This window comes from Oryzias latipes, chromosome 7, assembly GCF_053564925.1.
Source record: "Oryzias latipes strain Hd-rR chromosome 7, Olatipes_Hd-rR_3.1".
Lineage (NCBI taxonomy): Eukaryota > Metazoa > Chordata > Actinopteri > Beloniformes > Adrianichthyidae > Oryzias > Oryzias latipes.
In genome coordinates, this window is record NC_136243.1 from 22,504,177 (window position 1) to 22,517,262 (window position 13,086).

The 13,086-nt window shown below is 39.1% G+C and overlaps 1 protein-coding gene across 2 annotated transcripts in view; it reads right to left on the reverse strand.

Annotated features, from left to right (window-relative positions):
* The window catches only part of camkvl (CaM kinase-like vesicle-associated, like), a 50,777-nt gene extending 39,994 nt beyond the window's left edge, over window positions 1-10,783 (reverse strand). The window contains exon 1 of one of the 2 annotated variants that reach the window (XM_020704698.3): window positions 10,300-10,783. The gene's annotated coding sequence lies outside the window, so the exon portion shown is untranslated. The remainder of the gene's footprint in view (window positions 1-10,299) is intronic. The other variant, XM_078950592.1, reaches the window with a different exon arrangement.
* Between the last annotated feature and the right edge of the window lie 2,303 nt (window positions 10,784-13,086).

Consider the following 13,086-nt stretch of genomic DNA (forward strand, 5'->3'; position numbering starts at 1 on the left):
ACTTCCCTCATGGTTGCCACATGTGTTTTGCAGGGCTCGACATAGCCATTTGTCCGCTGGCCCGGTCCTGTTTTTCGAGCAGTGCGGACCACAAGACTTTACTTTTCACTTTTCCGCTCGGGCCACTAAAATATCTAGCGGTTTATATATTCTTCACCTTTTTCAATAAAGTAAATTTTGCGAAAACGTGTAGATTTACCTCGTCTTTATAATGTAGTTTTTCTGCTAGTCCTGTGTTCAGACTTCAAGGGTTTCTATGGGAAACCTTTGATCACTTCTCCTTCTCTCCCGCCTGAGCGCGCGCGGCTTTCACTGCCGAGCACCACGCGGCACGCGCTCACTACTTTTTTTTTCAAACTTTATTGAATGTAACAATTCAATACAAAACAATGTTAAACAGCATCAACGAAGGCACAAGCCAGTGGGTTATTATTACATTTAATTATAAATCCGACACCGTCACTGAAGAGAGACTGAAGCATGTCAGAGATGTGGAAGACATGGCAGGAATAGATAGGAATATGTTGGATGGAGTAGTGGGTATAATTAGTAGTATGGACAGCAAGATATTTAATGAATGCATTGAAGATGAAACTGTATCCACTAAGCTTTAAGCTGAATGTCAAAGAATCAAAGGCAACTCCAAATACCGGAATCTCAGACTCAAATGCAGTAGAATGTTAAACTACTTAATTTTGTTTTTCTGTACAACACTGTAAGCAGTAAGTATTTCTAGTTAGCTGAATGATCTCAGTTAGACCTGCACAATATGAGGAAAACTCGCGATATGCGATATCAGAGATTAAAATTGCGATAACGATATAATTTGCGGTATATAAACAAACAGCAAAATAACCAAATAACCATTCCCAGTTTAAAAATTATACTCCAAATGACCCACGTTGATATAGGTTACAAACATCTAACATAACAGGGCTCCATCTGATTGGTCAACAATGTGAAGGCGTCCATCCGATTGGTCAAATGCATTGAGGGATTTATTTGATTCGTTAAATGGTTCAAGCTGCCATTAGATTGTTTTAACACATTTAAAGTTTATGATTTATTGCGATATTTGCCGTTAGAAGCACCATGAAAACTTCTGAACTAGTGTTAACTACTACACTGCAGTGCTCTCTTCAAAACATCTGAAACAGACTAGAGCAGATTTAAATTTGATATGGTCTATTTTCAGTCATTGAAAAGTGTAGAAATAAGTGATGTCACCAGAATGCACCAAATTGCACCATATTAAAAGTTTCCGGGGGGGCATGCCCCCGGACCCCCCTAAAGTTGCAAGCACCTGCGGAGCGGCGGGTCCCGCTATGCGCGGTGTCGGGCCAGTAACTTTCAGGCAGGGCCAGTAAGTTTCAAAAACTACTGGCCCTGTGGGCCAGTGCAAATTTCTGGGCTATGTCAACCCCTGTTTTGGCTTTAGTTTTAGGACAGATGCCCTTTCTGACCCAGCTCTTTGCATTTATCCCAACTTGGGAACAGGCATATATATAATGACTGAATAAATAAATAGATAAAACAGTGAATTTTTGAGAGAAAAGCACAAGTTACTGTATATACATTTAGTAACATTTTGAACCAGGAACTAAAATATTTTTTTCTAATTGATGTTGCTATCTATATTAAGACTTTGTTACTGCTTCTAATTATTTCTTTAACAATAAAGAGTGAAACACAGATACTATTAAAATTATATTTTAAAGACTCACTCCTCTGGAGCCATAAAGGGACACTAAAGAAAAAAAAATTAAAGTCGAAAAGAAAGAAAAATGGAAGTAAAAAAAACAAAACTATGTTCTAGAAAACCAGACAGGTTTTTTGGCAAAACAACATAATCAGAAATAAAAGACCACTGGGAACCTTTTAAAATAGCTGAAAAGATTTTCAGAGTGGGTCTTTAAGTGTTTAACATCATTTATACCTACAACTGGCTGTTTTCAACAACTAAAAATCCTTTGATTTTTAGTTGTCATTTGAGGACAGTCCATTCGTTTTTTTGTATTTTTACAATAGGATCAAAGACGTCTTTGTATCAATTTTGTGCCAAAGCCAGACCATTCCAGTTTGTGATGGCAAATAGCATAAGGTGTGTAAATCTACAAAATGCATGAGTGAACAACTTCATCAGTGCAGATTTCTATTACTGCTAGCATCTTTGAAAAATCTGCTGATCCAGCTAAAAGCATTCAATAACTATTGATTGAAAATTGTTTATAGAGCTGCATGGGAGGACATAATAAAGATGGAGGAGACAGGAAGTGAAGAGAAGGTAAAGAATTGGTCAAGATGAAGCCAAATAAGAAGCACAGACTTATTTTTTTTTAAGATGACATCTTAAACACACAAAAAGAACCATTATAAGGAAATTGCTTGTTTGTTCCTAACCCTCTCAATATTAAACCCATCCATCCTAAGAGAGCAAAACACACAGGAGGGGCAAGATGAGAGAGACTGAGAAAATGTCTGCAGAGCAGTCATATTTCACCTGAAGCTTGCAGAGATCTTTGACTGCATAATATGACGGGAGGATCGAGCATCTTTATGACCAGTTGAGGCGATAAATCCAAATCAGTCTTGACCCTTCAACTCTCCCCCACCCCTGCGATTATCTTAGCCGGAGCAAGCTGGGAGGTGGTAATTTTTTTTTTATTGAGGGAAGCTCTTCAGTTGTGTCAAAAGATGCATTATGAGGCACACATCAAAAACTTTAAGAGCCTCTGGCTTTTCTGGAGGATATAAATAAATATATCAGCTCAATGCCTGCAAAGCCTCACTGGTGCATGAGGGACAGGAAAATGAAGTCTTCTGAAGATTGTAGACATGGACTTTAGACATGGACAATATCTGCGTTAATTCTAGTCTGTTCTTGTTAAACATTTTATGAGCTTGTGGTTGGTTGTATTTTCACAATAGAGCAGCTGTCGTGAGAAAATACGAGATGTTTTTGTTGTTTATCATTATTTTTGTCTCAGATTCAATCCCCCTTTCCTGAATCGGCTCTCATTTCCAAGAACATGTGGGAAAGCACTCTTTCATCTCCATTCACAGCTCACGTTCCCGCTTGTGTGGGTTTGGGATGTTTTCTATGTTGGCCCCTGAGCATACGCACTATGAAATAATCACAGATTAACATTTTATTGCTCTGATTTCACTGCTTTCTTGTCTCAGTGGGAGCGCTCTCCCCTCAATCAGAGCGGCTGCATTTTCTTGGCCAGCGTGGCTCGCGGTGCTTGTGTTTTCTCAGCTGAATGAAGCAGATTGAGAATATGAGTTTGAATGTTTTGTTTGAAATAATAACAATTCCCATGGCGCATCTTAAAGTTAACATGCTTTATGAGCTGTTGTGGTTATTGCATTTTGCTGTACGGCAAAGAGAACACAACTGCTGCCTCGATGAAACCACCCTAACAAGGACTCTTTTCGTCGGTCTTTCTTTAATTGTTAAAAGAGGAAACATTATTCTCTTTTTTAAAGAGTGAGCTTTTCATCTTCAGATCAATAATCATTGTTATCACATGTCAATTATGTGACTAAAGCTTTTAAATGTTTTGTAGTTCCTCAACTTTTCTTTCTCAGATCACTTTTGGATTAAATTTCAGATTTGAAAACTTCTATAAACTTTGTTTTTTAAAAATATTTTCCATCACAGAGAACTGCTCTGGAACGATGATTAGTTTTCTTAATGTTCCTCTGATGGGGGATAGTACTATCTATCAGCAGCAATCCTTACGACCGAGTAGGGAACTACATTGAAAGACTGATAAGGCAGTATACCTTGTTGGATCTATCTTTACAGTAGCTTGGGCTGTTGTATAAGGAGTGATGTAGTCAGGGCTGGAGGAGGATGTAAGAATGATGAATCCCAGTATCAAAATAACAGGTAAGCAATAAATGGCATTTGTCCCTTCAGTTCTTCTCACCTGGCTTTGATCAAAAAGGCATCCACAAGTTTGAGTGCAGCATTTCGTCGGTTATGTTTGCACTCTTAATGTCATTTTCTGATCTGTGCCCCTGCTTCTGTATGCTGGCCCAGATTGTAGCCCAGTTTTGACTTTTTTTTTTTTGCTGAACTCAATGAAACACTGAGCCAGAACAGCCAAGCGCTCCAGGATTAGCTCTGTTCAGTCTGCACCAGCATGAGGAAAAACCCCAATTTATAGGTAAGTCAGGAAAACTGGGCCATGTTGTGTATGTACGGCTGTGTTGCTCTGCCTCTAGAGAACTATTGGGAGGAAGAAAAAATACACTTGTCCAGTTTCATTGTCTCTCCTCGCTGTTCCAAAAGGCCAAAGCAGTTGCTTGCGCAAGTCTAATGGTGGAAATAAATAAATAGAGAGTGTATGACAGGACAGAAGCAGAGAAAAGTATATCCAATACAGGCAAACATATGAAAAGGTAGTGGAAGAGAAAAGATGAAAAACAGATGGAGCTATTGAGTCATAAAAGAAAGCACACATGGAATGGGGATGATTCTAAGCTGAATACTTTCTCTGTCTGTCGAGCTACCATCCTTCTGAACTATCTTTACTTTTTCATGTTTTCATGGTTTCCACTCTCTTTTTTGTATTCTTTTAACCTTGAGAATAGAAAAAAACTCATTATGAATTAATTATATCTTCAGGTTTATCAGGCCTGAACTATATGCTGATTAAACATACTCCAAACAACCTGAAACAACTGTATTTTTATTCATATATTTTTAGGATTTTATTCTTTGTCTGACTCGCATGATCTTTAATTATCTTTACTTTAAAAAACAAAACAAAACATTGATGCTAAATGTCAGGTAAAAATGCTCTCTAAAAATAACTTTTGTCCTTCCCAAAAATCCCTAGTTTAGATTGGAGAGTATTGCTGCTATTTATCTTTGTGTGTGTGTATGTGTGTGTATGCTTGTGTATACAGACATGTTTGCCGGTGTGGAGCTGACAGAGACGAGTCATCTACTCCTCAGAGCTCACAGTTCTGAACGTTCTCTCTGACTTTCTGCTCAAACACACCTAGCGTTCATTGATCGTCATTGTCAGTCCTCTGTACACTGACGAAGAGCTGACCCGGGTGTGTCTGTGCTGGAGGAGCAGGAGAATGTTCAGGGAGGTGGACCCCGAGGAGCACAGTTGGGGAAACATAATGGGACATGCTCAAATCTGTGCTGCTCACTTGATTGATGCTTAAGAGGGTGCAGGGAAAGGCAAATTGTCTGGGCACACCAAGCGGAGCCGTGGCATATAGCATAAATCAGGGATAAGCTCCATCTACAGCAGCACTTCCAGTTGCAGCAGCAGCACAGTAAACAGACGAGATGTCTATCTTTAGCGCAGAAGCACTGTGCTGCTTCTGGGACATTTCAAAAATGGGACAGTATATGTCTGCTGTGACCACCACACTCATTGACTAGAATTCACTACTCCTGACACACACCTATATCAACTGTCCTGTAACTTTATTTTAAATTAAATCATGGTTTAATACAGAGAAAAGTGACCCAAAATGTAAAAACCTATCAGGAACATCTGCAGTGGAAATGCATTCCTTCTCTATCCTTTTAGGAGAGGTTGCAATGTTACGATCTAACTGAATCTTGATTTCTTTACCTTTTTATTTTCCACCTCTACTGGTGGGTCACTACTTTTATTGTAGATTGTGTAAAATGATGTGTGAAATTCATGCATTCATACAGCATTGATTAAAGAAAATTGAAAATAGGTTTTTCATAGTTAAAAGTCCTTTAACATACTTTCTATACTTTTACTGTCCAAATGTGAGTTGCAATTGCAGAAGGGAGCCTGGAACCCAGCTGGGAATTCAGGGAGCAGCTGAGATGTGAGTGCTTGAGTGAGGGAAGGCAGTGGATGAACAACCAGGGCAGGACTCGAGAAACCTCTGGCACCCAACTTGGCTATGGAATAAAATAAATAAACACAAACATATGCTGCCTGTGCAGTTTGTCCTGAAGCACGTTATGTAACCTAACATGTGTGAAAACAGGCATGATTTTGACTTGCTGCCCTGACAAACTGTACTGTGTACTGACTTTGAATTTCTATGGTTAGACCAGCGTTTCGCTACAAATAACTTTCAATTGCTGACAATTTTCCAATACACTGCTGCAAAAATGAACCATTACTGCCCAATAAATGGCCACAAACACCCTCGGCCAAACTGGTCGATTGAACACGGTCACATTACGCCGAGGGTTCATCAAAAAGACGGTTTGATGAATTGATGAGCCTCTTAATCTCCTCCAACCATCTGTAACCTACGCTGGCTGCTGCGATGGAGCCTCTCTATGGTTGAGGACATGTTGGTTGAGGACAGCAAGCCTGAGGAATCACAGCGGGAGACATTCTGACACAACTTAATCAGAGGGCGTATACTGCACTCACTGGTAAAATGTGAAACGGATTATCATGGTGATCCAGCATTGAGACTGGCTCTATCATTTAATGAAAAAAAAAAAAAAATAGAGTTAGCCTTTTAAACTAACAGGGGGGATTGAAAACCATGGAGGCTGTGCTTCCTCTTCATTCTAATATTTCTTTAAAAACATTTTTTGTTGTGATAATTTATTATTTCCTTTTCACTCAAAAGCTCTTCAACTGCTCTTCAAATGTAAGGGGAATTCTTTAAACCTATTTACACTGGATTAGTGCCAGAATAACTGTAGCTGCAAGAAGTGATTATAAAGTTTAACTTTCTGTTTGTGTGTTTGTGCATGCACACAAAATATTACATCACAGAATGCATCACATAGTAAACACATTTAGGGCTCCTTAGTGCATCTTGTCAACACGTTTTAGCATTTTCACATGCAATTTTACAGCTGTGAGCCTAGAAATTCTCTGTACACACAGTTTAATCCGAACATTTGACTACACTATTTGGATTTCACATTGGACGATGTGCTTTTTTTATTCTTTGACAATAACTTTATGAGTTTCAAAGTGTATTTTAATACTCTTACGAACAATTACCTTTTATATTGGAAAAAAGTCTTGCATATTTTTTCATCTCAGACTACTAAAAAGTGTTTGTGCTAGATTGTTTCCCTGCATCCATTTTTAAATCTTTAAATGCATCCTAATGCATTTTTTGTTGATACAAGCTGATGTACTGTTTAGAATTCAACCTAAATATATTAAAAAACTATTTCTTTTATATAATTGATTCCAAACCATGGAAATGTGCAGTAAATGGCTTTTTTGCATAAAATACTTGACATTACCTCAACCTTTTTTTCACTTTGACCATTATTAAAACTATGTGAACTAAAAAGCATTCGATATTGAGTGTCAATAAAAACTGTATACAAACTCAGAACACAGAGGAAATAAACATGAAAGCATCATATTCCTCTAAATGTAAAGCTTCAGAGAAAGAATGTTTGAAAATGGTTCTGCCTTTCTAAAAAAGCACACTGAAAAACAATCACTATGCTTTTGCACTCAAGTCATAGTTTAATCCGAGATGCTCAAAAGGTCAAATGGGCCAAAATTATTCTAATGCACTAAAAGTGTATTTCTCCTCTCATAGATCCAAATCCAACATCTGAAAAAATACGTTTTTCTTTTTCTAAGAAATTTGATGAATTGCTTTTCTATAAATCCAACCAAATAGATTTGATAAAACCATAAAAGGCTTAAAGGGTTAAAAGGCATCTGTTTGAAAATGAGTATGTTTACTCAACAACAGCCTCTTATTGCATAACCAGCCGCACAAATCTTACAGCAATGTTATGTCATAGTCATCATTTCAGTGTAAGATTATTTTGTTTTGCATAACTTCTCCAAAGGCATTTGCCAGATGATTCTGATTAGATTGAATGCTTTCATATAGCATATAAGATGAGCTGTTTTCGTTTTCACAAGACATTGAAGTTGGAAATGTGAACATGTTACTTTCAACCTGGCCGTGGTGCAGTGGTAGGGCGGTCGACTCATGATCGTAAGATTGCAGGTTCGATTCCCGCCTTGCACGCCCATGTGCTGAAGTGTCCTTGGGCAAGACACTGAACCCCACCTTGCCTCTGGTGGGAGGTTGGCGCCAGTGTTTGGCAGCGGAGCCGCCATCAGTGTGTGAATGTGTGTGTGCATGGGTGAATGGGACTGTGACTGTAAAGCGCTTTGGGCCTTCGTAAGAAGGTAGAAAGCGCTATATAAGTATACGCCATTTACCATTTACCATTTCAACCTAAAATGCACAGTAAAGATGAATATTCAGTCAGTTCAGAGATCACTTAAACAAGTTCAGACCCCGCAAACAATATTTCTTTGTTTACATTGTCCTCAACTTCAGTAAATCACTGTTAAAATCTGAATAACACTAGTGAACAGCAGAAAAAGAAGTAGAAGCCCCTCCCTGCATGTCCAGTTTGAACACATTTGGCTAAAAGCAAATCCAAGAATGCATGTTGTTGAACACGCGTCAAATGCCCAGTGTGTCATAGCTTCACAAGCCACCTATTGGCTACTTTGTGAACTGACTTGACTCCAGTTACTTTTGTTTTTAATTGTGCAAGAGATAAGAAGGAAGTGTTGCAATTCGGCTGAGACCATCAATAACCACCAATAATTTTAGTGTAACTCAAGAATCAAGCTAATGTGGGGAAAACATGCACACTGCACATTTTCATGGCTTGGAATGAAAGACACCAAAAATGATTTACTTATTTATTTAGGTTCAATTCTTAACAATACATCCAATTTTCTCAACAAACAAATGGTCTCTGTAACGACAGAGATTACACGTATTTAGTGTATCACAGAAATCAACCTTGATTTCAGTGTGGTGTGCTGAAATCTTTAGGACAGCTACATGTATAATAACCGTCAGCAGTGGGACTTGAAGTGAAGAACCTCAAGTTGTTTTTGTTGAAAGACTTTTGTTCTCAAGGCTGCAGCCTTTCCATGAACTCTAAATAAGATCGTAAGAGATGACTTCAAAAGCAAAATCCTGCAACTGATGCATGGGCCGCTTTAAAGACATCAGGTTGAAGGGACAGAGGACAGAACGACATTAATTATCCAGACAGACAGATAGACAGATAGATAGATAGATAGATAGATAGATAGATAGATAGATAGATAGATAGATAGATAGATAGATAGATAGATAGATAGATAGATAGATAGATAGATAGATAGATAGATAGATAGATAGATAGATAGATAGATAGATATCCAGCTGAAAATGAGTGCATATTGGGAAGCTGACAGCTCAACATGAACTTGTTAACTGTGTGAACTTCAGTTGCTGAAATATTGTCTAACAGAAGGTTTTTTGGCACCTTTTTTTTGTGTGTGCATAAAATCGAGGTATAAAAAATCTACAGGTTAAAGCAACTGGGATGAGAAATACACCTCAATTTTTTCCTTTTTTACAGCTCGCTCGCCTCCCTGCTCTCTCTTTCTCAGGGGTGCAGTGTGGTGTGCATGCACTGGATTTACTCTGATGTTTTGAAGCCAGGTAATGAGGCCCGTAGCAGGTGGTATTTGTGATCATGGCTAAAATGAAACCTCATCTACTTCAGAGTGTGGATTTTAAAAAGGGAAATGATCATTTTTGACATGTCTAATTGGGCAGTTTAAACTTTTGAATTTGATGCCACTTTTTCCCTTGCAGCAAACATTGATCTAACAGGTTAAAACATTTGTCTCAAACATTTCTCCCGGCTATGACAACATTTCACACCAAGACATTATTGGATATTTCAAATTATCACATAAAACCTAATAAAGAGTCCTGGCTTATTTAATGCTGTCGAAGTGAGTAGAAAGTACGAGGAGCAGTGCATTTATGTAATTTAATAAAAAAAATAACCTGTGAATAGTGGTATGTCTGAAGCTGGAAACATCTGTGCGTTTCTTGTCTTTGATAATCAGAATACTAAACCAAATATATCATCTTAAATTAAAACATTCCAAAGTAGGTTCCACTTATTATTTAGAAATTAAACAACCTGTTGGAGGATTCGACTGTCCATGCTTCATTATGAGTACGCTAAAAACTGTCTGGTCACATTTACTTCAAATAATTTGCCAGCTTTTGTTTTTTCATTCTTCCCGGTATGTCTAATCGGTTAAAGCTTGAAACTTGAGACACTTTTTGCGCTCCGCGTTTATTTTTGTTTTTTTTTACTGCATCTTTTTTTACGCGCGCTGGATGCGCATCACCTTACAGTGGCGCGTCAGGAAACCGTCTTAAATCTCAATCAGCTGCAGTAGACGACCAGCACGAAATTCAAGTTGCCAATGGTCTTATCTATTAAGTTCCGACTTTTCTTACCTTGAGTTGTCGCGGTTTTGTGGGAGAAACTCGCAGGCGCGTGACTTTTGCAGCTCCTTATCCAAATCGGGAAGTGTGCTCCTGCTTGGTGCTGAGGAGACGAAGACTCGCCACTGATGGTTCGTCGGTGCAGCGTCAGAGGTGGACTAACCGCAGCTCCCGCTCTGGCACGACTTGCTCTCCAGTTAGTTTGCGTCTGACCACCACCCTCCCCTCCCACTCACTCCCTCATTTACTGTCTCCTACCCAAGAGAAATAAATCATCTTTAATCTCTCTGTCTCTCCCGCTGCTTCACATTCTCTTTTCCTTAACAGATGGGCACCTTTGAATGTCAGATGTGCTCTATAGGCTCTTGGAAGCTCGGAGGTGCGTCCTCCTCTACCCTTCACATCATCTGCCTGTGCTCAAGGTTGGACAAGTCTGGTCTCTCCTGCTGGAAGAGTTTCTCAGGCCGTCCGGTGTGTGCAGAGAGCAGATTGGGAGTGGTTGGGATTAAACTGCGGGATTATAACTCAACGCTCATTTCATCCCACACAGTGAAGGCACACTGGTGGACAATGACATCAGTGTTTGGCACACCGATTCACGTGGGCAGAAACAGAGAAAGAGACCCCCCCAAAAAAGGTGCAAAAACAGAACGAATCAGCAAATGAGCAAACTTAATTGGTCCAAAGACTTGAAGCAGAATCCTCCATCTTGCATTGTAGAAAAGATCAACAGGGTGACATTTTTGTGTGTGAATGAAAGGAAAATGTGACTGCAAGCAGCTTGGTGTGTATTTGTGTGTTCTGATCAGTGGATATATGCACAAAGCCAAATCTGTATGTGTGCAGGCATGCTGACAGATGGCAACTGTAGTGACGCAGGAACTAAATACTGGATTTCTATGCGTCTGTGAGGTTGCATGTCGGCTTGTGTGTATCTGTGTTTGAGTGGGACAGAAACACACACGTGCACGCACGTGCACACACACACAGGTCTGTGGTTTGTGGCATTATGTCTTTTTTTTTCAGGTTCTTGCAGCCTCTCCCTGCGGATATTCACAGGAGACCTTGAATCTGTGGCAACTTTTATTTGCTGAAAACAGCCATGTGGAGTTGTGTATGTGTGTGTGAAGAGAAAGGTAGGGTCAGAAGGCAAGGAGAAAGGAAAATGTCAGAAAACACAATGTCTCATTAGACACATTCAAAGAGCTTCCTATGGCCTTCAGGGAAAAAAAAAGTTTTGATACCAGTGAATTTGAGTAAAGCAAAAAATGTTTAGCCTCTAAAAACTTATTGGAGCCATTTTTTTGTCGGCCCACAACATTGAGCCAAAAGCCTCCTTTTGGCAATAAAAATCATAAATCTAAATTTGCAGCCTTGAGGTAAATTCACTGTCGTTAATTCTGGACAGCTTGCTGACATTCAGTCATTGGTTCAGCAATGAATTTTGCATGATGTGAAGGAGCCCTTCAAATGACTGCAAAGGAATTATATGTGATGGAGCTGAACCAGATGTAAGAAAACCTAAACACACCATCATATCCTCCTAAAGTCACAAATGAAGATATGGGTATTAGGTGCTGAAGTTTTAGTTTTGGTGTTGTGGAGGGAAAAAAACACCTGACAAAGCACAGGCTTATTTATAGAAAAAGAGCAGTCCAACATTTACACAGGCAGATGTTAGATTCTGATGCATCATTAGGTTCATTTGGCTTATGCACAGTGCATGTGACATATGAGCCATTTTGCCACTAATGTGGCTGAAAAATCCTCGTGCTAATATTTAAACACCTTTACTTTATCTGTTGCCAAAACAAACAAACAAAAAAAAAAACAACCTCTAATTTTTGAAAAAGTACGTTGACTTTTGTACATTAATGTGTTCTCCTCTTTGTTAAGTTTGATCAAACGATATTGTGCACAGCCATTTAGAGATTCAGGATTTAGTTTGCTAAATGGTTTGCACAGAATCGAGATATGCAGGATAGATTTAATTATTTATCATCTTTGTGACTCGTGCCATCAGAAGTGATGAGTACTGACCTCCACTTCCATGAGTTCAAGACCAAACTAAAAACACTTTTTTTTTCTACCAACTATTAGAAGAAGTAAGAAGGTCATTCCAATAATGTTAAAGCAGAGCTAGTGCTTTGACTGGGGTAACAGTAAAATGGGTAATAGCTTTGAGGACTTTGAGTTAGCGTTTCTGTGCCAAATGTGCCATTCGGAGCTGGCAGGCTTCAAGGCCAACAGCCTTCAAGAGGGAGAGCTGTGCTCTGGCTCTTCTTCCCTCTTTGTCACTTTCTGCTAGTCTTTTTTCTCTCACCACACGGTGTTAACGTCATTGCTTTGCTCTATTTCTGCTCTCACTCTTTGCCACACTTGGCCCCAATTTATAGAGCCCATATGTGTGTGTGCGTGAATATAGATTTGAAATCTCAGAAAGGATTTTTTAAAACTCTGCACTCTTGAATAGGAAAACTGTTTTAATAATTGCAAGCAAACATCGCCGTGCCCACGTCTGCTCATCCCGATGATTTCCTGTGTAACCATTTTAATTTTCTTAATTTTCTACTCCCAGTCCTATTTATTTTAGTGTGTGGAGTATTGATCTGGTGGATAAAAACCACAAACAGCCTCCAATCTTGCCCTTTATATTTGAATTGTCCAGTGCAGTTGGTGCTGTGATCATGGCAGTCCTTAACCATAACCAATGCTCAGATCCATGCAGAAATACACACACCAAGATGCACTCACTCACCATGTGTTTTACTGGACTGCTTCCCACTTCCTTCTGTCGGA